Source organism: Thermobia domestica, chromosome 3 (genome assembly GCF_964235325.1).
Source record: "Thermobia domestica chromosome 3, izTheDome1.hap1.1, whole genome shotgun sequence".
Taxonomy (NCBI): Eukaryota; Metazoa; Arthropoda; class Insecta; order Zygentoma; family Lepismatidae; genus Thermobia; species Thermobia domestica.
This window is the reverse complement of record NC_137456.1, coordinates 324770737-324797721: the sequence shown is the minus strand read 5'-3', so window position 1 is coordinate 324797721 and position 26985 is coordinate 324770737. Positions and strand designations below refer to the sequence as shown.

The following is a 26985-nucleotide window of genomic DNA, read 5'->3' as shown; positions in this document are numbered from 1 at the left end:
AATATTGCCGACATTTTGAAGTGAAGAGAAATACGAAACAATTGTTTGTTATTTGCGTCAATCTGAAATCTATTGTGCAAAAAAGAACCTAAATAAATAAATAAATTGTTTTATTGAGAATTTATATTACTAATAGATTCGGCAATACTAAACACGTGCAAAAAAAAAAAAAAAGTTGAAATTGACATTTGTCGCTAAATGTGTAGGATCTGGCAACGCTGAACCCTCTATGACTTCATCCACAACCACAACGTTGCTTGTGGAATGAGAAGCTTGTCGCTGCAGGTATGTTCGTATTTTTTTCTATATGCAATATTTAGTTATAACATTTGTGCATGTGCTTTCGTACTGTAGTATCTATAAAATAGTTTGTCTTATATGCTTTAAGTTCTGTATCCTCTTTAATTTAATACGTAGTGTAGATAAATCAAAATATGTAGTGGCAGGTCGAGAAAGACACGGATAAATCAGAGTGTGCTTGGTCATGTAGCGTAACTTTAAGGTGACCAGAATTTTAACTTGCAAAAACGGGAAGCAGAAGAATCGGAGTCAAAAGAAGATCTATCAGCAGGAGCGGATTAAGGGCGGAGCCAATCGAACCCATGCTCCAGGGCCCACAGGCTGACGGGGCCCCAAAATATCCCTCTCTTTAATAATAAAGCAATCAACTTATTACATTATAGGCTTCAGATCCATGCTAATTTTTTTCCCCACGTTACGCTCGCGGTATCGCTAGAATTAAGTCTTTTGGCGCAGGCGTCTTCACGATACGTATTTTGTGAGGGAGTGAGCTATTTTGGGTCTTTATTACAAAAGAAATTATCAGCTTGTGACAATTCCTTTGAAATATCTCTGTCATTACTTAAAGCAAATCTAGGAAGTTTTCCAAATCTCCTTTACTCTATTAGTGTTTTTACAGGGACTGATGCATTTGGCTTTTGTTTGGCATTTGTGAGTTACTGTATACTGCAGTATATGGGCATATAACTGTTAATAATGAATGTAATTAAATTAATTATTGTAAACTTGGAGCACATTAAAATATTACAGCATAGTTCTCGGTGTTTCGATAAGCGTATGAGGCTGTGGAAGGCAGCAAAGAAAATTTATACGCTGAAATTATTCGTAACATAGGGCCCCCTTGAAATAGTAGGCTCCAGGGCCCCAAAAATCTTAATCCGCCCCTATCTATCAGCCTTTGATTCCCAGATTGTATTATGTGAGGAATGTTTTCAATTTACAAAAGACACAAATAACGCATTAGAAGTTAGAAGCATTAAAGAACATTTAAAGATCCTATACATGCCCAGTGGCGGGCGGATTTAGAAGGTAAAATGGAGGCAGCCAGAACCCAAAATATGATAGGTATGAGTTTACATATAATGAGTTTACAATTTTTCATGTATCCTACAGCAGTTTCCACCTTAACTCTTATCCGCTAGGTTGAACATTGACATTGTGGACGGTAAAGTATTGTTTTACACATTGCATAACAGAAAAACTGCACCTGAAGCTATATGTAATAGGGATGGCCAAAAATTTTCGGATCAGGATATCCCGGATCCAGTGAGATCCGGATCCGGATCTTGCCGGATCCGGACCTAGATCCGGATCTCGGATCTGGGTCCGGATCTCGGATCTGGATCCGAAATTCGGATCTAGGATCTGGGTCCGGATCTCGGATCTGGATCCGAAATTCGGATCTCGCATCTGGATCCGAAATTCGAATCTCAGATCTTGATTCGTATCCAAACCTGCATCTGAAATTGTGATGATAAAATTGAATATCTAAAATTCGTTAAAACTTTTTTCGGATTCACTGATATAGGCTAGTAGGTTGCTGTGCTCTTACATGTTTCCATAACACGTTTGTGCTACCTTTGTTCTTTATTTTATTTTAACCTTGCAATATTTACATGTTGCACTTTCTGTCGAAGTCTCTTTATTAAAAATGTTTCCAAGTTTGATTTCTTCCCATTTCAGAGTATAGTGAACTGTCTGAAAACTGATGTAAATGGTAACAAATTCTTCTGTTTAACTCCTCTTCGAAACTTAATGTTAGCTTCACATTGAAAATATTTATTTTATTCTTAAAAAATAAACTTTCTTCTCTTCTCATATACAAATGAAATATCTTTTATACAAGGCCCTTCTAATAGCAGGAATAGTAGACAAAACAAACTCTTTATTAATAGTAGTTTCTGACCTACTAGAGTCCAACCATCAACAAATGTAATAATGAATATCTATCACTTCGAATGTATATACAACAAAAAATATAGACAGGTTGGCGTGGAACAACAGTAGATCTTTAAACATACACACGAGAATTTCAGGAGAGCGATATGGTTGTGTAGTATTATTAGTATTAATAAAAGTGTTCGTTGTACGACTTTATTACCTAACTTATGGCTTGCCCTTCTGAGGTCAGGAGTTTGTTGAAGGAGTAAATATAAAAGAGATTTCTGTTATTTCTTCCTCACCTTCAAGGTTTCTTTAATCATACATTGCAGGACGTAACCAAAACATATCCATGCATCGTATCATTGAAGCATTTTGTGTTTTGTATATTAAAGTGTTCAAAAATATTTAACATATTCGCATTTGTTCATGTGATCTCAGGTTCAATTCGCGGTGGGAACATACATGAGAAAATTGAAAGCTGAAATAATATAAAAATAGTATTTAAAACTCAGGAAATTGATATTAAAACTTTAGCTATCTGTTGGGACTGTAAGGCTGTAGTTAAATTAACCCACACGTTTCGTGAAGATATATTACATCGTTATTGTTTAGTTACTATAAGCTACCAGATACATCCTCTGTAATAATACAACTACTTTACACTGTAGTAATCAACAGATGATGTACATTGGTAAAGGAATGTAAGGAAGGTCTCCAGAGCTTTAGATCAAGGTACTAACTTAGCATTTGTCCAGTATAACAGAGGAGTAACCCTGGAAAATCCCCAGTCAGGATGGCTGGTCTCCGAATTCGAACCCGGTGTTATCCAATTGCGAAGCAAGAATCCTAACAAGTAGCCTGAGCTCGCTCCGTATTATTGTTATTATTTAATTAACGTAATGTTTTAAAATTAGTGCAAATTAAACCGTACTTTCTTTATTGCTGATGTTATAGTTAATAAGTCTATATGAGACATCAGTCCCCCATCAAGAAAGAATAATAGAACTGGAATTCAGGAAGCGGGGGTGAAGAGATTAATGAGCATGAGGAAACTATGTACGATACAAAAACAGTAATTATGGCCGTTACAGATGTATTCACTTACATACGTAAATTAATATTTCTCTGATACAGTGCACTCTTACTTTCTATAGTGGCAGAAAAATGGCCCGCTTTTGTAAACGTACACACTAGGCACGTGCGTATAGGCGGAATGTCCGTGCAAAGAAACATAGGTAAAACTAGAAAAAAAATAGAGAAACCAAGGAGAAATGATAAACCGCCCTTCAACTTAAAAAAAAAAAACTAAAAATAACTAAACTTAGAGCTACGAAAGACGCGAGGCGAATTTTATTGAAAAGATTGTTTTTCCTTAGTGATTAGTTGTGCTCACTATGAAGATGATTTAAAAAGAAAACAAGTAGCTAGCTCTGAGTTTCGCAAACTAGTTGGAAAGAAAATATTGGATAAAATTTAATAATAAAGAAGGCATTTATAACAATTAAAACAAACTAAATTCTTAGCACGACAGTCCTTTGGTTCCTACCAGCGGGCTTACGTTCAAAGTGGGGATGTAGTCAACGCATCGACATCCGAAGTCCCTAATGCAGGCTTTCCAGACTGGAGTCCGCTACCTCTTACTTAATATAACTCCCCAATTATCCTCACGATGCTGGGTCAACATCGAACTTGTTGAGTGCCTCTCCGGAAATTGAACCCATGACCACGGGCGCCGAAGGCACGCTCTCCGTCTTCTATAGACGAAAAGCTATAGTTACCCACATTATCTAATACAGAAATAAGCTCTGATTCTCTAATAGCTGCTGATGGTGATAGTCAAGGCTCACCGAAGCATGATCCCAAACCAAACTGAGATATTGATATCACTGGAACGCCTGAAAAGTCATTGTGGGTAAGTGAATTGCCCACTTGTCAGAATGAAGGGCGATGGTGATGTGAAATACGGGTCTGTCAGAGGTACTACTTATGATAATTGGATTTATAATATTCTATGTTGCCATAAACCCTCTTCAAGAACATAACTGTTAATCTTAGCTTTGAAAATGTTACACAAGGAGTTTTATTGCTATCATTAGGAATTATCGGATTTATTTTAACGCTTAACTTTTACATCTCTTATGATTTATAATATTTAAATCGCGATTATTCCCTAAGGTCAATTAGTGATATTTTAAATCATTTCGAACCAACTTTATATATGGTTAGTCTTGTTATATGGGAATAATTGCGACCAGATGCAGTCTACAGGCTAAGTCCAAAAGAATCTTGGCCGACCTCCTGATAAACCACGTCTTTCAGCAATCCGATACCCACATGAGGAAATCTTTGGTTCAGTGTGAAAGTACCTAACTTCATTGCTAAAAGAGAAAAGGCATTTATTTCAAACAAGTCGCCATTACAGTTTTCGTATTTGAACACAACACTCATGAAAAGTTATGTTAAAGCGCGACTTGCCCCTGAAAAAGAATATTTATCTGTTTTTAGTTTCTCGTGTTCCCCAAAGTACATTAGGAATTAGTGCAAAGCCTTCCGCTCGCATTACCTAGGTGCAAACGGCTACGATCTTGGTACTAGCACTTGTTTCGGTTTCCAGATCTCAAATATTTATCTTTCAGCCTGATTCTATGTATGAATCCGAAATTTCAAATCGAGATAGTGGGAACCAAAATTCATAGTTTATTCTCGGTGCTCATATTGTGATTTACTAAATAATTATTAAATCTAATTGTAAGGTATACATTTGATATTTTGAGCAGACTGAGCAAGATAAATATACGTAAAAACTAGTCAATACTTGTCTTAACTGTTTATGTTTTCGTAACTGTCAATGAAATAGGTGTATTGAGGAATTTTATATATTCGAGTTTTGTATTCCGGTTTCAAATATAAATATGTGTGTATTTCATCTCGGTCCTGCAACCGGGCGGACCTAGATTCGACATTCGAACTCTCATCCGGATCAAATCAGATTATTTTTTAGTAAGGCAAGCAGTTGATCTTTAGTGTCGAATGGAGACAAATAGACTTGTCAATATTTGTCTTAATTTTCTGTTGTCTTCTTCACTGTCAGGACTTCGTGAAATTACTTTCGGCGAATTTTTGATATTCAAGTTTATCACAATTTGGGTGGGATGTGGGTTTGGATAAGAATCAAGATCTGAGATCCGGATTTCGGATCCAAATCCGAATTTCGAACCCATATCCGAGATCCGGATCCAGATCCGAAATCCGAGATCCGCACCCAGATCCGAGATCCGGACCCAATCACATCCGGATCTTCGGATCCGGCCAGATCCGGATCCGGCCATCCCTAATATGTAATGTTACAAAAAAATTTCCAATAGAAAATGAAACACAACGCTCACTGTATAAACTTTCAAAAATATATCAGTAAAAGCTAGGGCTGCCAAGTCTGGAAAATAAAGCAACCGGAACCCCTTCAAGATTCCCTATGATACAGGTCTAAGTGTGAAGTATCTGTTCGAACCCATCCATGAGAAAGAAATGTACTATCGTGGGCAAAAGTGCATTAGCACCTGTATTCAGCATATCCTTAGTACATACACTAATAAGCTTAATAGTTACATTGTGCTATAAATGAGAAACTGAAATCGGCATTAACCATTTTATTGTATTTACCAGTAAAGGCCACTTCTTTAGAATTATCGAAACAGATGAACAAAATTATATGAACCTTTACGTGACAATTTTGGGTTTCGAAAATGAAATGTATTCTTTAAACTTACACTTCAGCTACAGTAAATTGCTCTAAGAAGTCCTTTCCCACTCTTAATAAATGTATAAAATCCCTTACAAGTAGGGTTGCCAGAGTTTGTAAACGCAAAATCGGGACGCCAATCTCGGACTATAAGTTAGGGTTCCTACTGATTTAGTCAGAACTAGTGATGGGCAGTGGGAATATTTCCGGTGGGAAGGAATTTAAAGAATGGGAATATTCCCGGTTTTTTCCCGGCCTATAAATTCCCGGGAAGGAATTTATTTCCATTTCTTTACTTTATCTTCCAAATTATAAAAACCATATGACTAATTACTTTATTTTAATATATTATGATTTACTTCTAAGTTTTAAAGGATTTGGAGGTTAAAAAATTTAAAATTCTTTGACTGTACTTTATATAACTAATAATATGATTTTTTAGGTTCCATTTCCATTTGCACTAAAGAGTAAGGTAATTGTTCAGTATTGGGGGACCAAAGCTAGCAAAAAGTAGGATGATTTACGGAAGAAATGAGTTGATAGTGATGTTCAAGTAGTCAAGAAAGTACCGAACACAATTTTTTTTAGGGCAGTAGGGGATTTGTACAAACCGTAAAGGTAAGAGGAAGTGATTTATGTGAAAAAAGAAATTGAATTGTTGGAAACGAAGATAGAAAACAACGTGCCATGCGGGACTCTAACCCGCCTTCACTCGCTAACTCTCGCTCTGCAATGCTGTCTGAATTTAATGTTGGTAACGTAGTTTAACTTATGAAACCATAAAACAACCGCATCGGAATAGAATATCGCAAAAAAGTAGGTGCAAAAGCTGGTCCCCCAATGCTAAACAACAGCCAAAATTAGCAAAGTACTAATTTACAAATGATGAAAAGGAATCATTTTGTAAAGTAATGTAGAATTATGTAGAAATAGAGATGAAGTACCATTAATAAACCCTGAACCACCATTAGTAATAGATGTCAGTCTGTGTCCTCTCTCTGACTTGAATTTCTGAAGAGGTACTCGGGCTTCTCTCACATGTGAATTAACGCATGAAATTTCGGGAAATGGGCAGGAAGAAAGGTCTAAAAAAGTGAAATCTTTGAGTTTTACGTCCCACGATTATGCCGGTGAGGCTAAAGGAGACGGTGATGATGAGTAACGAATGAAATGGTGGAAGAAGCCCCGAGTTCGATCCCAGCTCCTACACCGAGTAAACTCACGCACACGGTGTTTGTCCACCACAAAGTTCACTTGGCGGGAGCTGGGGTCGAACTCGGGTCCCCAAGCACCAGAGGTGAACGCTCTACCATTGGGGAAGAAAGGTTGTGTGTGGCAATGTTACAAGCAAAATTATAAAGATATGAAAGTATCTTGCAAATATTGTGAACATACGTGTTTATGCGCAAATGTTGACAAAATTGTTTATAACATTTAAAAATTTAATATGTTTATAATATCAGTTGTAGAGTCAAGTTTAGAAAAGCTACTTACATGTAAATTTAAACTTTTTAGCGGTTTAAAAGTATGTGGACTTACTGTACCATTTTTGAAACATATTTACTTTCATAGGACATATTGTAAATAAATATCCATTTATGCGTACTCTCTAAACATAACATCGTTCCGAATATACATTTTAAAGACTCCTCTGGGGACAACAGTAATAACATACTGTGATATAAAAACAAATTTATCTTTGAAATCCTAATGTAGTAATAGAATGCAATTTTCTTTGTGATTGTACATAAATTCTCGGAAAATTCCCATTTTGGGGGATCTTTCCGGAAATATTCCCGAAAAATATCTTCCTGTTAATTTACCCATTACTAGTCAGAACCAATTAAATATCTGTCTTTTCCAGTTTACTACACACGTTTTTAAAGTTCATTCTATACATAACTAACTAACTAACTAACTCTATGGCCTATGGAACCCGGAGGTTCAATGCCGCGTTCACAAAAGCTCTCCACTGACTTCTATCCTTAGCTAACTGCATCCAGTTTCTACTCTGTATTCCAATCTCGGCGAGATCCATCTTAATATTGTCCTCCCATTTGCGCCTAGGTCTTCCTAATGGTCGTTTTCCGATTGGTCTTCCAGTCAAGACTTTGAAAGCGTCTCTACTTTCTTCCATTCTAGCTACATGACCCGCCCATCCAAGCCTCCTAGACTTGACGACCCTAACAACGTTGGGTCAGCCATATAAATTATGTAGTTCCTCGTTACATCCATTCTATACATAGTTGACACAAATTAAGCCCCACAAAGGATGTATAAAGAATGTGAAAAGGCAATGTAAGAACAGCTGCCTGGCTCCCCTTATTCCGATTTGTTGTGTTTAACAGGTCCTACATATTGGGCTAATTAAGACACACCCTCCCATTTATGATTGAAGAGATACTTTTGTCTATGTTGCATCATCACCTGAGTCAGAAACACTGCCGTAAAAAAAATACAAATTTAGCATTTAGCAAGAAAAAAATCTGCCTTATGCAGAGTCGTTTAGATATATGATTAGCGTCATACTAAAAGCTTGACTACTGCAGGAAACATGTTAGTCGAACTCTTTAGTATGACTCTAATCACACGTCAGAACGACTCTGCATAAGGCCCAATACCTTTACGCTAAATTCAGTACAAAAACAAAAACTAAATCTCCTGAAAGACTTACACAGGCTCTCCAAATCATAGGCAGAAAAAGTAAACAAAATCCAGTACCAAAATTGAACAAGAGACATATCTTTATGTGTTTATCTGCCGCTTCTTGTGCTAATGTAAATTGTTATGGATTTTTTCCCTGAAAATTATTGAAAATTTTATTAGATAAAGAAAAACATATAAATACAAAATTATTGAATGCGTGCACAGCATCTTTAGAAGTATTTATCCACACATGGGGAAAATGACAACTCAATTCTCAGAAGAAATTGTGCCTAAGAGGATGGCAGGCAAGACGAAATAGACAGTTTAAATGCGGTTAATATGCAGCCACGGAGAGCAGGATCGTCAGTGTTGATTGAAGTTCCAACACTAAAGCAGTTCGGTGCTGCCGATTGAAGTATAAAATAACTAGTAACTAAAGCCTATTACAGGGAAAAATACGTACTTTTCTATTGAAAGTAATATTCAGGAATTTATTTACGTAACATATGCCCCGTCTTGAATATTTTTTAAAATTCTTTTTTCTCTTCTGGAATAGGGCTGTTCCGATAATCGAGTAATCGATAGCAATTCGATAAAATTTCAAAACCGTTTCATCGATAAAGAATTTTAATTTTATCGAATTATCAAACTTTCGAGACTCCCGAAATGTTCGAAACTCTCGAAATGTTCGGGGCTCTCGAAATGATCGAGACTCGAAATTTATGCATTACGTACTCATTTGCCGTTGTACGTAATGCATAAATTGTGATTTTTCCACCATTTACTTAGAGCTTTATGATAGCTCTTATAAACAATGACGTTCTAAACCAACAGGACAGTAAGAAGAGGGGCCCTCGCGAAGCAGTGGGTTGTAGAGGATAGTGGGGAGTTAGAAAGGGAGAGCTGGCGGAGTAAGTAGGAGATAGTAGACATATGCTTCCTTGCTGATAAAAAAAGAAGTGATTTACTTACATTACTAAACATAGCTGAGCGAGCGTCAGCGAGTGAAGGGGTTTGAAGCCCCGCAGGGCTCGTTGTATTCCACCTTTGCCCCCATGATAATACCACGTGGCATTACATCACTCACGGGTGGTGTAATTTCGATGTAAATCTAACCTTACCCGCTTCCTTGTTACCAACTTAAAAACAGTTGGCTAGGATCGCGCGTGGAAAAAATAGATGCGATAAAATCAGATAAAACCAAGGATCTTATAAAATAGAGGATCTCCCTTACAACAAAACCTTGAAGCCATACGTCACAGTTTCGCCACCCGTACTCTGCCCACTGCGCCCAATAGGATCGCAATGTTTTGAGCCAACAATCATGGCGGAAACGAAAAGTAGCCAATCAGACGATGGTGGAAACGAGAGTAGCCAATCAGACGTGCCGATGCTCGGTTGTTTTTTGGCTTCATCGATTTAATAGGATGACGATACATATAGGCAGATCCTCTATTTATAACATCCTTGGATAAAACAGAGTCTAATTTATTTTGATATAGATACAGTAATTTAAAGAGAAATCATGTCAAAATTTCAAAAAGTGTAAACTAAAACGTAAAGCCATTTTCTGTATCAAACGAGAAAGAATGATCCGTTACAAGTTGTTCCCCTTCATATCTTTTCATTACAATCATCAGTTTTGTGTTTCTATCATTTACCTTCATTCAAATCATTCTCATGCCACACCTCGGCTGCAATACCGACATAACTAAAAAAAAAACCGAAAATGAAGTTCTTTAATATTAAAAAAAATGACGAGATCTACTTTTATTATCGAGTTACACAAAGTCTTTCCAGTACTTACAGGTCATATTTGAGTTACACCTTTGTTGCTACCCTGATTTTTAGTAGCTACTAGCATATATTACCTGCTTTGCTGGGTTGAAATAAATAACTTAAATGCACACGGATATTGCTTGTTTTCGATCATATTAATGTATGTCACCCCTTCTCATCCCCCAAGTGTCGGGGATGAAAATGGATTTAAACAGCATCAGAAGTGACACTGTTCATCTCGGCGACCGGAAGAACTATAGATTCAACACTAATATCGGTCATTTTTGACCCATTTATATATATACATATTTTCCCCTCCCCCATGTTGCAGGCCATGGCATCGGAAGTGTCACCGTTCATCTCAGAGACCCCCAAAAATGTGGATTCAGCACTAATATCGATCATTTTCGATTATTTTTAAATATCTCTTTCTCCCCCTCCCCCAAGTTGCGGATTTGAATTTGTATTTAAACGGGATCGAAAGTATCACTGTTCATCTAAGGGACCCAGGAAACTATAAATTAGACACTGATAGTGGCCATTTTCGATCATTTTTACATATTTCTTTCTTCCCCTCCCCCAAGTGGCGGGCTGATTTTAGATTTAAACCGAATTGGAAATGTCACTGTTCATCTGAATGATTTGAAAACATTAGACACTCATATTGGTAATTTTCGATCAATATTATACATAGCTCCCCCTCCTCCGTGCCGCGGCACACTGCCTCAGAATTGTCACTGTTAATCTCAGATACTCCTAAAACTATGGATTCGACACTAATATTAGTCATTTTCGATCATTTTAAAATGTTTATCCACCTCCGCTACGGTGTACCCTTTCCCTCCCCAACTATCAGGGCTGAACTTTGATTGAAACAGATCAGAAGTGTCACTGTTTCTCTCATCGACCCCGAAAACTATGGATTCAACACTAATATCGGCCATTTTTAATAATTTTTAAATTTCTCTCCCTCTCCCCTAAGTTGCATCGTGAAAGTGAACAGCCTAAAGTAATCCCTGCTCCGAAACGCATGTATGTTCGAACTTTGATTGAGATCGGTCGGATGGTTCAAGTGTGATGAAGTCACAAAGGCAGTCATTTTTATTTTATTTTTTTTACATATATCTCCCCCTCCTCCTCTACTTTGGCTCGTCAAAGTGAAACGATAGAAATCACCCAAGACCCGACCCTCATATGTGTTGAAAATTTGATCGAGATTGGTTGGGTGGTTCAAAATTTATTAAATTTTATTAGTTTTTATTTATACTTCCCCCTCCCCCTCCTCTAAAATCTACCGTTAAAGTGAAATTAAAAAAGTGTTTCCAGATCTGAACCTCATGTATCTTGAAAATTTAATTGAGATCGGTCGGATAGTTCAAGAGTTATTAAGTTACAAAAATAGTCATTTTTAGTCTTATATAAATGGATTTTTATCTGTCTCCCCCTCCTTCTCCTCCATCAAATTTAAATCATAAAAACGATCCCAGACCTGAACCTCGTCTATGTTGAACATTTGATCATGATTAGTCGAGTGGTTCGGGAGTTACCTTTTATTTATTTTTATACCCCCTCCCCCTCCCCTAATCCCTAAGTTCTACCATCAAAGTGAATAGCCTAAAACCAGCCCATCCTCGAATCTCATTCATGTTACAAATTTGATCGAGATCGGTCGGACAGTTCAGGAGATTTAAAGTCACAAACATAGTGATTTTCAATTATATATGTATGGATTTGAAACTTTCAAAGTCTAGTAGTTCACAATTTGAAAATTTAAGTTGTTGTATTATTGCAATCAGATGAGAATTTTCCAAAAAATATTTTAATTTTATGTTAAAGATTCTGACCCAGATATCCATTTTTCTGTAAGGTACTGAATTGACATATGTTCTGTGTCAATCGTTCTTTATTACTTCATACATTGAATAATGTTTGTGAGAGTGTCGAATTTCCTTTTCATTTATTTTTATAATATTCTTCAGAAGATGAAACGGTAAAAGAAATGCTAGGTCTACAGAAAGTTACGTAATACCAATCCAAACTGAATCAATCTCATAGAGATTAGAGTATAATTTCAGGTCCATCAACTTGGAGTGCGGAATCGGCAAATCACATATTAAACATGTTCATAATTTTGTACACATTTTGTACAATTTTGTACACCAACCAAATAATTTTGTACACACCTGTGTTTCCAGTAATTTTCGATCAAAATTCCGCACTCCAAGTTGACGTTAGAGTGCGGAATCACCAGATCCGAGATTTAAGTAGCTGAAAATAATCTGCAAATTTTGTACAATTTTGTACACCTTTAAAATAATTTTGTACACCCCTGTGTTACGAGAAAATTACCGTCAAATTTGGAACTCGACTATCAACTTAGAGTTCGGAATTCTCAAATCGAAAAATTAACTATCCAAAAAGTATCTACGAATTTTGTACATTTTTGTACACCTTTTAAAAATTTTGTACACCCCTGTATTTCGAAAAAAATGGCCTTCAAGTTACGGACGCCACCATAAGCAAACCATTAAGTTGGAATGCCGATTGGCAATATATGACATATAATTACCGCATTTGATTCAATATATGCCGTAAAATTTTGTACACCTTCCGTAGAATTTTGTACACCATCCAAATAATTTTGTACACCCCTGTGTTTCCAGTAATTTTCGATCAAAATTCCGCACTCGAAGTTGACGTTTGAGTGCGGAATCACCAGATCCTAGATTTAAGTAGCTAAAAATAATCTGCAAATTTTGTACAATTTTGTACACCTTTAAAATAATTTTGTACACCCCTCTGTTACGAGAAAATTACCATCAAAGTTTCGAACTCGACCATCAACTTGGAGTGCGGAATTCTCAAATCGAAAAATTAACTATCCAAAAAGTATCTACGAATTTTGTACATTTTTGTACACCTTTTAAAATATTTTGTACACCCCTGTATTTCGAAAAAATGGCCTTCTACTTACGGATGCCACCATAAGCAAACCATTAAGTTGGAATGCCGATTGGCAATATATGACATATGATTACCGCATTGGATGCAACATATGCCGTAAAAGTTTGTACACCTTCCGTAGAATTTTGTACACCATCCAAATAATTTTGTACACCCCTCCGATTCCAGAAAATTAGCTCTAAAATTTCGAATTCAACCATCAACTTGGAGTGCGGAATCTTTATATTGAAGAATTAACTAGCCAAAAATCTTATACAAATTATTTACACTTTTGTACACCTTTTAGAAAATTTTGGACACCCCTGAATTTGAAAAAAATGGCCAATTTATGAATGCTACCATAAGTAAACCATTAAGTTGCAGTGGCGATTAGCAATATATAACATAAAATTAATGCATATAATTCAACATATGCGGAGAAATTTTATACACTTTCCGTAGAATTTTGTACAGCATTCAAATAATTTTGTGGGGCCGCGGTGGCTCAGTGGTAGACCGTTCACCTCTGGTGCTTGGGGTCCAGGGTTCGATCCCAGCTCCCGCCAAGTGAACTTTGTGGTGGACAAACACCGTGTGCGTGGGTTTTCTCGGGGTTCTCCCGTTTCCTCCCACTTTCTTCATTCCACCATTTCATTCATTACTCACCATCACCGTCTCCTTTAGCCTAACCGGCATAATCGTGGAACGTAAAACTCAAAGATTTAGTTTCATTTTCATTTTTCAAATAATTTTGTACACCACTGGGTTTCCAGAAAATTAACTATAAAATTTCGAACTCAACCATCAACTTGGAGTGCGGAATCTTCGTATCGAAGATTTAAGTAGACACAAATAATCTTCGAGTTTTGTACACGTTTCAAAAATTTTGTATATCCCTGTATTTTGAAACAGTTGGCATCAAATATGAATTCTACCATAAGCAAATCCAATTTGGAGTTCCATTTAGTAATATCAGACATACAATTAGCAGATATAATTGTACATGTCAAGTAGAATTTTGTACACCTCCCGTAGAATTTTGTATACCACTCAAAAACCATTGGGTTGCGAGAAAATTAGCTCCAAACTTTCGAACTTAACCATCAACTTGCAGTGCGGAATCATCATATAGAATATTTAATTATGCAAAAATAATGTACGATTTTTTTTACACTTTTGTACACTATTAAAAAATTTTGTATGCCCCTGTATTTCGAGAAAATGGGAGTTGAACTTACGGTTTCCGCTTTAAGGAAACCGTTAACTTGGAGTATCGATAAGCAATATAAGACATACAAGTAGCGGATGTGATAGTACATGTACCGTAGAATTTTTTACACCTCCCGTAGAATTTTGCACTCCACTCTAATAATTTTGTACACCCCTTTGTCTGGAAAGAAAGAGCTCCAAAATTTCGAACTCAACCATCAGCTTGGTATGCGGAATCATCATATCGAAGATTTAAGTAGACAAAAGTAATCTACGAATTTTGTACACTTTGTACACCTTTCAAAAAATTTGGTTAACCCCTGTATTTGGAAAAAACTTGGCTTTAAACTTACCGATTTTATCATAAGCAAACGATCATGTTGTAGTGACGATTCGCAATATCAGACATTTAATTAGCGGATATTATTGTAGATGTTCCGTGGAATTTTGTACACCTTCCGTAGAATTTTGTACACCTCTGTGTTTCGAGAAAATTAGCTCCAACATTTCAAACTTAACGATCAGCTTGGGGTGTGGAATCTTCATACTGAATACTTAAGTAGAAAAAATAATCAACGAATTTTGTACAGTCATGTACATCCTTTAAACATTTTGTGCAACCTTATATTTCGAGACAATTGCTCTTAAACTTACGCTATCAAGCATATCAAACCATCAACTTGGAATGCCTAATCGCTATATCGGACGTATAGGTATTAGATATTATTGCACATATTAAGTAGAATTTTTACATCTTTAAAATAATTTTGAACACCCCTGGATTTTGAGAAGAATACCTTCAATATTACGCACTGGACTTGGACTTTGTACTCATCATTTCGAAGATTTAGGTAACTGTAATCGGAATTGAATTGAACTTGAGTTCCTTGTTTTAAATCAAATAATGGTAACAGAATTGTATTTTAACAATACTGTAAATTATTCTGAATAAACAAAATATAGAAACATTACATGTAAACATTACATAAAAATCTGGAAACGTGTAGGGCAAATAAAGTAAGAATAGAAACAAAATTAAAGAAATGTAGAACCATATTATCATTAAATGTAAAATAAGAACACTTTAACGAGCATTTGTCTCATCTGCTTCAAGATTTTTTCTTCTAAACTAATACATACTTAGGTTTGTAGTATAAATATGAACAAAAACACCAGAGGTGCAAAAAGTGCAGCCAAGTTCGTCAGCCTCAAAAAGTGTTGAGATGAGGATGGATGAGCCAAGTTCCTTGGCCACTGCATCTGAAAGGAACACTGGAACTTGGCGCGAGGTGTTTAACATATTCGAATGTATTAAGATGTCTGTTCCTAGTTTCACGGCCGGGACATTTCAACCCTAAGGCTAGTGGTGATCCCCAAATCCAACACGCTCATAAGCACCATCCCTAAGGCTCGTTAACATCATTTACTTTGACACTTCCTGGAGGAATATAAGTTTTCCTTGTCTGGGTTTGGAACCACCAATCTTACTGCAGTATACTGTATATGTGCCTTAGCGCATTAGCAAAGTTGATATTCCTAAGGTTGATGGTGGTCCCAAACCCACCACGCCCACCACCACTATCCCTAAGGTTCCTTAACATCATTTTCCTTGACACCTCGCGCCAAGTTCCAGTGTTTCTTTCAGATGCAGTGGCGAAGGAACTTGGCTCATCCTTTGAACACTTTTTGAGGCTGACGAACTTGACTGCATTTTTTGCACCTCTGGTGTTTTTGTTCCTTTTTTTTTTTTTTTTTTTTTTGTAGTTCACCATGTCAATATCGTATATTGGAATTCTCAATTTTGGCACATTGTTGGATTTAAATTTAAAATTGTACAAGGAGTCATAATGTGTCACATACAACATTAGTTCCCAAGGGCTCTCCCACCGGGAATCGAACCCAAGACCTGTACAAGAAAGGCGCACATGCTAGCCACTAGAACAGCGGGGAGGATTTATTCTGTCAAATATCTGTCAGAGCGTTATGTCCAAACGAGATTCCAGTTCATTTACCCGAACTACAAAATCACGATCGCTAACATCTCATTATTCATTACCTAAATACGAAGAGTATCAACAGGGCCCAAAACCCTTGATGCTCAATCCTCGCTGCTACATCACTAGACATAGCTGGTGTTTCATTATACTTAGTTGTTCTCTACCTTTTCACATTGCGAAATTACGGAGTTCATTACGGCGTACGACTCGGTTAGGAGAGAAACATTATACAACGTTCTTACAGAACTTGGAATACCGAGAAAGCTAATTAGATTAATTAAGATATGTTTAAATGAATCCCAAAGTAAAGTCCGGGTAGGAAAATTTTTGTCCACGAGCTTTCACGTCGAAAATGGCCTGAAAGAAGGAGATGCGTTGTCGCCATTATTATTTAACTTCGTTCTGGAATACGCTATAAGGAAAATCAAAGATAGCAACTAGGGCCTACAGTTGAACGGTATTCACCAGGTTATGGCTTATGCTGTTGATGTAAATTTAATAGGGGATAGGAGAACAATAGAAAGAAATGCAGAGATCTTATTAAACGCTAGCAGGGACATGGGTTTAGAAGTAAATGCAGAGAAAACTAAATACATGGAAGTGTGTCGGGACCGTAATACGGCAAATTATGGATGCGTTAAAATATTAAATAATACTTTTGAAAAAGTGGATAGTTTTAAATATCTAGGATCACTATTAACAGAAAAAAATCATATTCAGGAAGAAATTAAATGTCGACTAAAAGCAAGGAATTTGTGTTATTATTCAGTTCAAAATCTCTTGTCGTCGCGAATTCTGTCGAGAAATCTGAAGCTTAAAATATACAAAACGATAATCATGCCTGTTGTTCTGTATGGTTGCGAAACATGGTCGCTTACTCTGAGGGAAGAACATAGACTGAAAGTATTTGAGAACAAGATCCTGAGACGAATATTCGGACCCAAGAGGAACGGGAATGGGGAATGGCGGAAACTTCATAACGAGGAACTACATAATTTATATGGTCTACCCAACATTGTTAGGGTCGTCAAGTCTAGGAGGCTTAGGTGGGCGGGTCATGTAGCTAGAATGGAAGAAAATAGAAACGCTTTCAAAGTCTTGACTGGAAGACCAATCGGAAAACGACCATTAGGAAGACCTAGGCGCAGATGGGAAGACAATGTTAAGATGGATCTCGCAGAGATTGGCATACAAAGTAGAAACTGGATGCAGTTAGCTAAGGAGAAATCAGTGGATAGCTTTTGTGAACGCGGCATTGAACCTCCGGGTTCCATAGGCCATAGAGTTAGTTAGTTAATTACATGACGCGCATGTTGCGCAGTTTCATACTGCCTCGGATTTTCCTTCCAATGATATACACCTTTCAAATAGCTTGTAAACTTAATAATATTCGCCACCAACATATCCTAACTGTATATAAAGCTACATGAACTGGCATAAATTAAAGGGGTGCTTCCGGTTGACGTGAAAAGTTGAAATGGTGAAAGGGGATGAAGAATTTTCCCATGTTATTTAAATGGGTCTTTTTTTTTTACATATAATCTCATGTTTTAGGAACTTGGAATTGGAATAAAAAAATTGAAATTCGGTATGCTTGTACGTTTTTATTAGTATTACCTAAATAAATCAGTAAAAATAAACAATTCCAACTTTAGAGTGGTTTTATGGGGAACTGAAAAATCTTTCCCATGGTATATATTTATATGGGACACCTTTTACATCCCAAAATTATACGGCACTTCCTGTAGGGCTACAAGGACTAAATTTGACGTGATTGTAGTTTTTCGGAACTAACCGACAGAAAAATTGCCAAAAGTGAATATTTTTAATTTTTAGGGAGTCTAAAGGGGAGATGAAGAAATTCCCCATGCTATTTAAATAGCCCTTTTTTGAGACTTATAATCTCATATTTTAGGTACTTGAAATTGGAATACAAACGTGAAATTCGGTATGCTTCAATGTTGTCGTTAGCATTACCTAAGTAAATCAGTAAAAATGAAAATATTCAAATTTAGAATGGTTTTATGGGGAACAGAAAAACCTTTTCCATGTTATTTATATTCGACGTCTTGTACATCCCAAAATGTTTAGGCACTTCCGGCAGGGTTAGAATGATGAAATTTGGCACGATTGTAGCCTCTTGGGACTAATCAACAGCAAAATTGCTAAAATTAAATATTTTTAATTTTTAAGGAGTCTAAAGGGAGATGAAGAAATTCCCATGTTATTTAAATAGGCGTTTTCCTGGAATACAAAATCTTATCTTTTAGATAGTTGAAATAGGAAAAGAAACTTGAAATTCGGGAATTGTAAACTTAAGAGATGTGAGGAAGTAGGACGAGAAAAGGCGAGAGTTTGGGGGCGAACCTCCGAAAGGCAAATTCAGGAAATATGAAGAGCAAAGGCACACGGAATTCACTGTTGATGAAAAGACTGATATGTAAGAGATTCTCACACTGTTCACAGATAGAGACACGAAGTATCAAGAACATTTTTACATAATGACTGTGGTAACTATAATCTAACTCTGGTACCAATATATTTACGAAATCGGTTACATTTTGTTGCTAGTCTCACACAAATTCGAAAAATTGGATTTCTCATTTCTTCGAAAACTTCATTAATTTTAAACATTCTCACCTCTACATTATCTTACTTATCAAATTAATTTCAATATCTATTTAATACCAATGACTGCAATAAAGGAAAAACATTCACCGAAAAAAGACAAAATATTGGCTTTCCTTGTCTGGGTTTCCAACCACGAAATTTACGGCAGTATGTACGTGTCTTAGCCCCCGGTTTTAAAAGTTACCTGATTCACAGAACGTGCCTCATTATCTTGCTTAACTACTTATTACTAGCTTTCACTTATTTTACTCGCACACTGAGAAAAACTGTATGTGGCGTACGTAAAAACGTTTGTTACATGTGTAAATCCTGTAGTTGTTGGACTTAACGTACACTAAACGTATAACTGAAAAAGTATATTTGAACGTACTTTCCGTATAAGTGTTCCGAATAAACGTACTTTCCACACGAACGCAAATACTGTATGTAGGCGGTCAGGATTTCACATACAGATGGCCGTATGTAACTTATAGCTGACGTACGTAATGTACGGAGGACTATTAGATGTCAGAATCCGGAAGACATTGTGTAACATCTAAGCGGGAAAGAGGGCAGTACGTATGTAGCATATGGATAACGTATGTTAAGTATTGATTTCTGTAGTAAACATAAGGATCCCGTATATTTGCACACTATACCGCTATCCGGAAAACGGATTTTTCTCAGTGACCTTAGCTCATTTTTCTATTAACCTAGAACGACAGGGACACGAACACAGAAACATCGAGGAGAGTTAAGATTCCAGTGGCTCTTCCACCGGGAATCGAACCCAGGACCCCATACACCAAAGGCGCACGTGGTAGCCAATACACCAGCGAGGAGGGCACCAACTCGACCACTCAGACGATTGACAACATTATCACTATGCACATGATGTATTCAATAACGGAATCGTTCCCGATTTGTGATTGTAAGGACAGTTTTTTTGCTAATGAAAAAATTTCCGAAGCAAATTCCTCAAATTTCATTTTCAAGCCGTTATAGTGTACCTTTATGGAGAGTTTCGCATCTTTTTCTCATTAAGAAGTACCTAATGGCTATGGACAGTTTTTCGCCCATAAAACTTCCCATAGTACATTCCTTAAATTTGGAACCTTTCCATACACAGGTCACTACATAAGGTAGGTACCATTATGCAGTTTCAATTCTCTATCTAATTTGGAAGCACCTAATCAATGATGAGTGAGTAAATGAACTGATCTCTGTTTGAGTAAGGACAATTTTTCGCCCATAGAAAATTCCATAGCACATTCCTTAAATTTCGGATATTTTTCATTTTCAAGCCATTATAAGCTACCTTCGTGTAGACATTCACATCTTCATCTCAGTAGGAAGTACCTAATGGCTACGGACAATTTTTCGTCTATAAAAAATTTCCCATAGCACATTCGTCACATTTCGGACTTTTTCCATACTCAGGTCATTATAAGATACCTTTATGCAGAGTTTCACGACTTATCTCATTGGAAATACAAAATCAATGTGATGAGCGAGTGAGTGAACCGATTTCTGCTTGACTAAGGACACTTTTCACCCATAAAATTTGTCCATAGCACTTCCTTAAATTTCGGACATTTTTCATACTCAAATCATTATAAGGTACCTTTATGCAGAGATTCATCCTTCTGTCTCATTGAGAAGTACCTAATTAATGCTATTAATGAGTCAATCAGTGAGTGAACCGATTTCTGCTTGGCTACGGACAGTTTTCACCCATAAAAAATTTCCCTTAGTACATTACTTACATTTCAAACCTTTTCAATACTCAAGTCATTATAAGGTACCAATATACAGACTTTTACGTCAATATTTCATAAACAAGTAGTTAATCAATGTGACGAGTGAATGAATGAACCGATATCTGCTTGGCTAAAAATAGTTTTTCACCCATAAAAAAATTCCCATTGCACATTCCTCACATTTAAGTCATTATAAGGTACCCTTATGCACAGCTTCACGTCATTATCTCATTGGAAACTAACAAATCAATGTGATGAGTGACTGAATGAACCATGCTTTGCTAAGGACAGTTTTTCGACCACGAAAAATTTCCAATAGCACATTCCTCACATTTCGGAATTTTTTCACACTTAAGCCATTATAAGGTACCTTCATGAAGAATTTCACTTTTAGATCTCATTGGAAAGTACCGGTACCTAATCAGTTTGATGAGTGAGACGACGAACATATTTATGTTTGGCTAAGAACAATTTCTCGCCCATAAAAAAATCCCATAGCACATTAATCACATTTCGGACTTTTTCTGTACTCTAGTCACTATCGGGTGCTTCTATGCAAAGTTTCTCGTCTATACCTCATTGGGAAGTACCTAATCAATTTGATGATTGAGAGAATGAAACGATTTCTACTTGGCTAAGAACAGTTTTTCGCAAATAAAAAATTTCTTATAACACATGCCACACATTTCGGAATTTTTCTATGCTCAAGTCATTATAGGGTACCTTTATGCAGAGTTTCACGTCTCTATCCCATTGGGAAGTATCTAATTAACTTGATAAGTGAATGAGTGAAACGATTTTTTTCCTGGATAAGGACAGTTTTTTTGCCTATAAGAACTTTCCCATTGTACATTCCTTAAATTTAGGACTTTTTCCATACTCAGGTTATTATAATGTACCATTGTGCAGAGTTTCGCGTCTCTGTCTCATTGGGAAGTACCTAATCAATTTGATGAGTGAGTGAGTGAAACGATTTTTTTCCTGGCTAAGGACAGTTTTTTGGCCTATTAAAAATTTCCCATAGCACATTCCTCACATTTCGGACTTTTTCCATACTCAAATTGTTATAGGGTACCTTTATGCAAAGTTTCACGTTTCTATCTTATTGGGAAGTACCTAATCAATTTGATGAGTGAGTCAGTGAGTCAGTGAGCCTGAAAACTGCATATTTTGGGGGGCCAGTACTCGCATATGGTTGAAGGTAGGAATGTGAGATTTAGCATATGAGTACATCTGTGGGATATCTCCTTACATTCTAAATTTCATGTTTCTACCCTTAATAGAATCGTTTTTACAAAGCCTCGAAATCGGCGATTTTACCCAAAACTCTTGTTCGTGTATAATATGCTTACGGCAGTGCAGGCCAGTTTTCATTTTCTTCGCGGAACTTGGCTGCCGTGCACTGCCGTGCATGTTGACTTGTAGGTTGCTAATAAATCTTCAAATTTATGGGAGGCAAACTATTGAGAAGATATATGTTACAATATAAGGAAAAACACTAAAACAAGTATCAGTAATACTATACGCTGTTAGTTTTCCTATTGCTCATATTAATATTAATAGGAGCTAGTAAATCTACACATAAGTTGCCTCACACAAAGTCGAACGTAGACATGCTCTCATTGTCTCTGGATGTAAAGTATTATCGTTCTCATTCTATGGCGAGCAACGTTAAAAACAGAAGTGGCTGTTTTCTGCAATTTCCTGTTTAAATAGAGGATTACCAAAGGAGACGGAACTATTCTTGAGTCGTTTAAACGATTGGAGAAAAACAGCTTCTTTCTATCTATTACAGTTTTTGATTTTTGAAGATCAATATTGAAACCAGAAGTAGTAAATTTCTACTACTTCCTTTTAAAGTAGAGAGATATGGGAAACGATTATATGCCTCCTTAAGATGTCAAATCGATTCCAGGAAACAGCTTCTCGCTATTTTTTACCGTTTCTGTTCTATGAAGATAACATTGAAACCAGATTTTAATTTTTACCACTTCCGCTTTCAATAGAGGATTACCGAAGATGATGGGAGCTATCCCTGATACAATTAAGTGATTGCAAAAACTTGTTTTTTATGTTTTACCGTTTTTGGTCAATGTAGATCAATATTGAAACTGGAAGTAATAAATTTTTACCACTTCCAGTTATAGCAGAGAGATACGGGAAAAAATTATACATTTTCTGAACACGTGTAATCATAAACAAAGAACAAAAGAAACCTCACTGACTTTCATTGTTTGTTCTATGAAGATCGAAGGATACGGAAGCTATTTCTTAGATACTTAATCGCTTCTTGCGAATCGTCACTAAAACATGATCGTTTGCTTATGATAAAATCGGTAAGTTTAAAGCCAAATTTTTTCCAAATACAAGGGTTAACCAAATTTTTTGAAAGGTGTACAAAGTGTACAAAATTCGTAGATTACTTTTGTCTACTTAAATCTTCGATACGAAGATTCCGCACTCCAAGTTGATGGTTGAGTTCGAAATTTTATAGCTAATTTTCTGGAAACACAGTGGTGTACAAAATTATTTGAAAAATGAAAATGAAATTAAATCTTTGAGTTTTACGTCCCACGGTTATGCCGGTTAGGCTAAAGGAGACGGTGATGGTGAGTAATGAATGAAATGGTGGAATGAAGAAAGTGGGAGGAAACGGGAGAACCTCGAGAAAACCCACGCGCACGGTGTTTGTCCACCACAAAGTTCACTTGGCGGAACCCGGGACCCCAAGCACCAGAGGTGAATGTTCTACCACTGAGCCACCGCGGCCCCACAAAATTATTTGAATGCTGTATAAAATTCTATGGAAAGTGTATAAAATTTCTCCGCATATGTTGAATTATATGCATTAATTTTATGTTATATATTGCTAATCGCCACTGCAACTTAATGGTTTACTTATGGTAGCATTCATAAATTGGCTATTTTTTTTCAAATTGAGGGAGTGTCCAAAATTTTCTAAAAGGTGTACAAAAGTGTACATAATTTGTATAAGATTTTTGGCTAGTTAATTCTTCGATATAAAGATTCCGCACTCCAAGTTGATGGTTGAATTCGAAATTTTGGATCTAATTTTCCGGAATCGGAGGGGTGTACAAAATTATTTGGATGGTGTACAAAATTCTACGGAAGGTGTACAAACTTTTACGGCATATGTTGCATCCAATGCGGTAATCATATGTCATATATTGCCAATCGGCATTCCAACTTAATGGTTTGCTTATGGTGGCATCCGTAAGTAGAAGGCCATTTTTTCGAAATACAGGGGTGTACAAAATATTTTAAAAGGTGTACAAAAATGTACAAAATTCGTAGATACTTTTTGGATAGTTAATTTTTCGATTTGAGAATTCCGCACTCCAAGTTGATGGTCGAGTTCGAAACTTTGACGGTAATTTTCTCGTAACAGAGGGGTGTACAAAATTATTTTAAAGGTGTACAAAATTGCACAAAATTTGCAGATTATTTTTAGCTACTTAAATCTCGGATCTGGTGATTCCGCACTCAAACGTCAACTTCGAGTGCGGAATTTTGATCGAAAATTACTGGAAACACAGGGGTGTACAAAATTATTTGGATGGTGTACAAAATTCTACGGAAGGTGTACAAAATTTTACGGCATATATTGAATCAAATGCGGTAATCATATATCATATATTGCCAATCGGCATTCCAACTTAATGGTTTGCTTATGGTGGCTTCCGTAAGTAGAAGGCCATTTTTTTCGAAATACAGGGGTGTACAAAATTTTTTAAAAGGTGTACAAAAATTACAAAATTCGTAGATACCTTTTGGATAGTTAATTTTTCGATTTGAGAATTCCGCACTCCAAGTTGATGGTCGAGTTCGAAACTTTGATGGTAATTTTCTCGGAACACAGGGGTGTACAAAATTATTTTAAAGGTGTACAAAATTGTACAATATTTGCAGATTATTTTTAGCTACTTAAATCTCGGATCTGGTGATTCCGCACTCTAACGTCAACTTGGAGTGCGGAATTTTGATCGAAAATTACTGGAAACACAGGGGTGTACAAAATTATTTGAATGGTGTACAAAATTCTACGGAAGGTGTACAAAATTTTAGGCATATATTGAATCAAATGCGGTAATTATATGTCATATATTGCTAATCGGCATTCCAACTTAATGGTTTGCTTATGGTGGCGTCCGTAACTTGAAGGCCATTTTTTTTCGAAATACAGGGGTGTACAAATTTTTTTAAAAGGTGTACAAAAATGTACAAAATTCGTAGATACCTTTTAGATAGTTAATTTTTTGATTTGAGAATTCCGCACTCCAAGTTGATGGTCGAGTTCGAAACTTTGATGGTAATTTTCTCATAACACAGGGGTGTACAAAATTATTTTAAAGATGTACAAAATTGTACAAAATTTGCAGAATATTTTTAGCTACTTAAATCTCGGATCTGGTGATTCCGCACTCAAACGTCAACTTGGAGTGCGGAATTTTGATCGAAAATTACTGGAAACACAGGGGTGTACAAAATTATTTGGATGGTGTACAAAATTGTACAAAATGTGTACAAAATTATGAACATGTTTAATATGTGATTTGCCGATTCCGCACTCCAAGTTGATGGACCTTATAATTTCCTTAATCGCGATACTATAAAAGGGCATATTTGTGAATTATTTTCTTATTTCTTACAGGTTATTAACGTACAAAAATCGGAGATATATCATTATGGCAGATATTCTTTCTTCAGAGGTACGTTTTCATTTTAAATTCTTTTAAATACTTGAAGTCTTTTAGCATTTAAAAATCGAGGACTTATTATTATGGCCGAGTTCTTTCCTCAGATGCACGTTCTTGTTTTAAATTTGTTTTAATTATTTTAAATTTCTTGCATAACAAGGCAAGGTACGACAGAGAGGAACATAATATGATTAAGTGCAAAGTGATTTGGTACATTCCTTCCACTGCGGTTTTGTACTCTCGGAATTGATGATTTAACGTAGCAGAAAATGCAAGGGAATTTATCTAGCGTCCAAAATAAAATATAACACGTCTGTAGAAACGGGCTTGGAAACGTGGAATATGAAATAGTAGATAAAAGAAGGATAAGAATTAGAACGAAAGGTCAAGCACAATATTTGGCTTTGGTGAATATAGTTTCACGGAGAATTTGTTATCCTTAGAGAATGGCTATTATATATATATATATATATATATATATATATATATATATATATATATATATATATATATATTACCAAACAAAATCACAAGTGTCTTCTTCACCATATTTCATTGACATCTTTTCGTTTCAATAGTTTGTTTACTAATTTCGATGTAAAAAAAGTTGATTTCATTTAGATTTTATATTTTTGGATCATCCGATACAGATCGGTATCCCTCTCAACATCTTCCAAAATGTTATGTAATGCGACAGTTCACCTTATAACAGACTAGTTACAGTATTATTAGTGCATTTTTTTGAAAAATCGTCTTTTCCGTCCCGATAATTTTGTAGCTGACTATATAGCATTAGACAGCATACTTGTATTCTACTGTATAATTTTTTGTAATTTATATCTCAAATCCGTTTTGCCCTCGTTTAAATAAAACGTAGTTGAAAGTCTCGGAATACTTAAGTGTGTACGTTTTCAGGGAATAATTTTAGTCATTTATTCATTATTTTCTCGTATATGGGCATCTCATTTGGACAATTAGATAGTATATAATATTATTTCAATGAACTCATATTTCAGTATTTAGATAGAATTCCCTCCGAATTTTCACCAATCCGAAATCGGAAATGAAATGAAATGAAATCTTTGAGTTTTACGTCCCACGCTTATGCCGGTTACGCTAAAGGAGACGGTGATGATGAGTAATGGATGAAATGCTGGAATGAAAAAAGAGGGAGGAAACGGGAAAAGCCCAGGAAAACCCACGCGCACGGTGTTTCTCCACCCCAAAGTTCATTTAGCGGCAGCTGGGATCGAACCCGGGACCCTAAGCACCAGAGTTGAACGCTCTACCACTGAGCCACCGTGGCTCCAATCCGAGATCGGGTAAGATACTTAAGACCCCCTTCAGCCCGATGAGATACCCATCTCCTGCCAAAATCTGGTTTTATTCGGTTTTAACAA

General features: G+C 36.2%; 1 protein-coding gene across 1 annotated transcript in view; it reads left to right on the top strand.

Annotated features, from left to right (window-relative positions):
• The first annotated feature begins 244 nt into the window (after positions 1-244).
• The window catches only part of LOC145681186 (E3 ubiquitin-protein ligase SIAH1B-like), a 76522-nt gene continuing 49781 nt past the window's right edge, over positions 245-26985 (top strand). Inside the window, exons 1-2 of the mRNA XM_081752668.1 lie at positions 245-285; positions 25540-25597. The gene's annotated coding sequence lies outside the window, so the exon portion shown is untranslated. The remainder of the gene's footprint in view (positions 286-25539; positions 25598-26985) is intronic.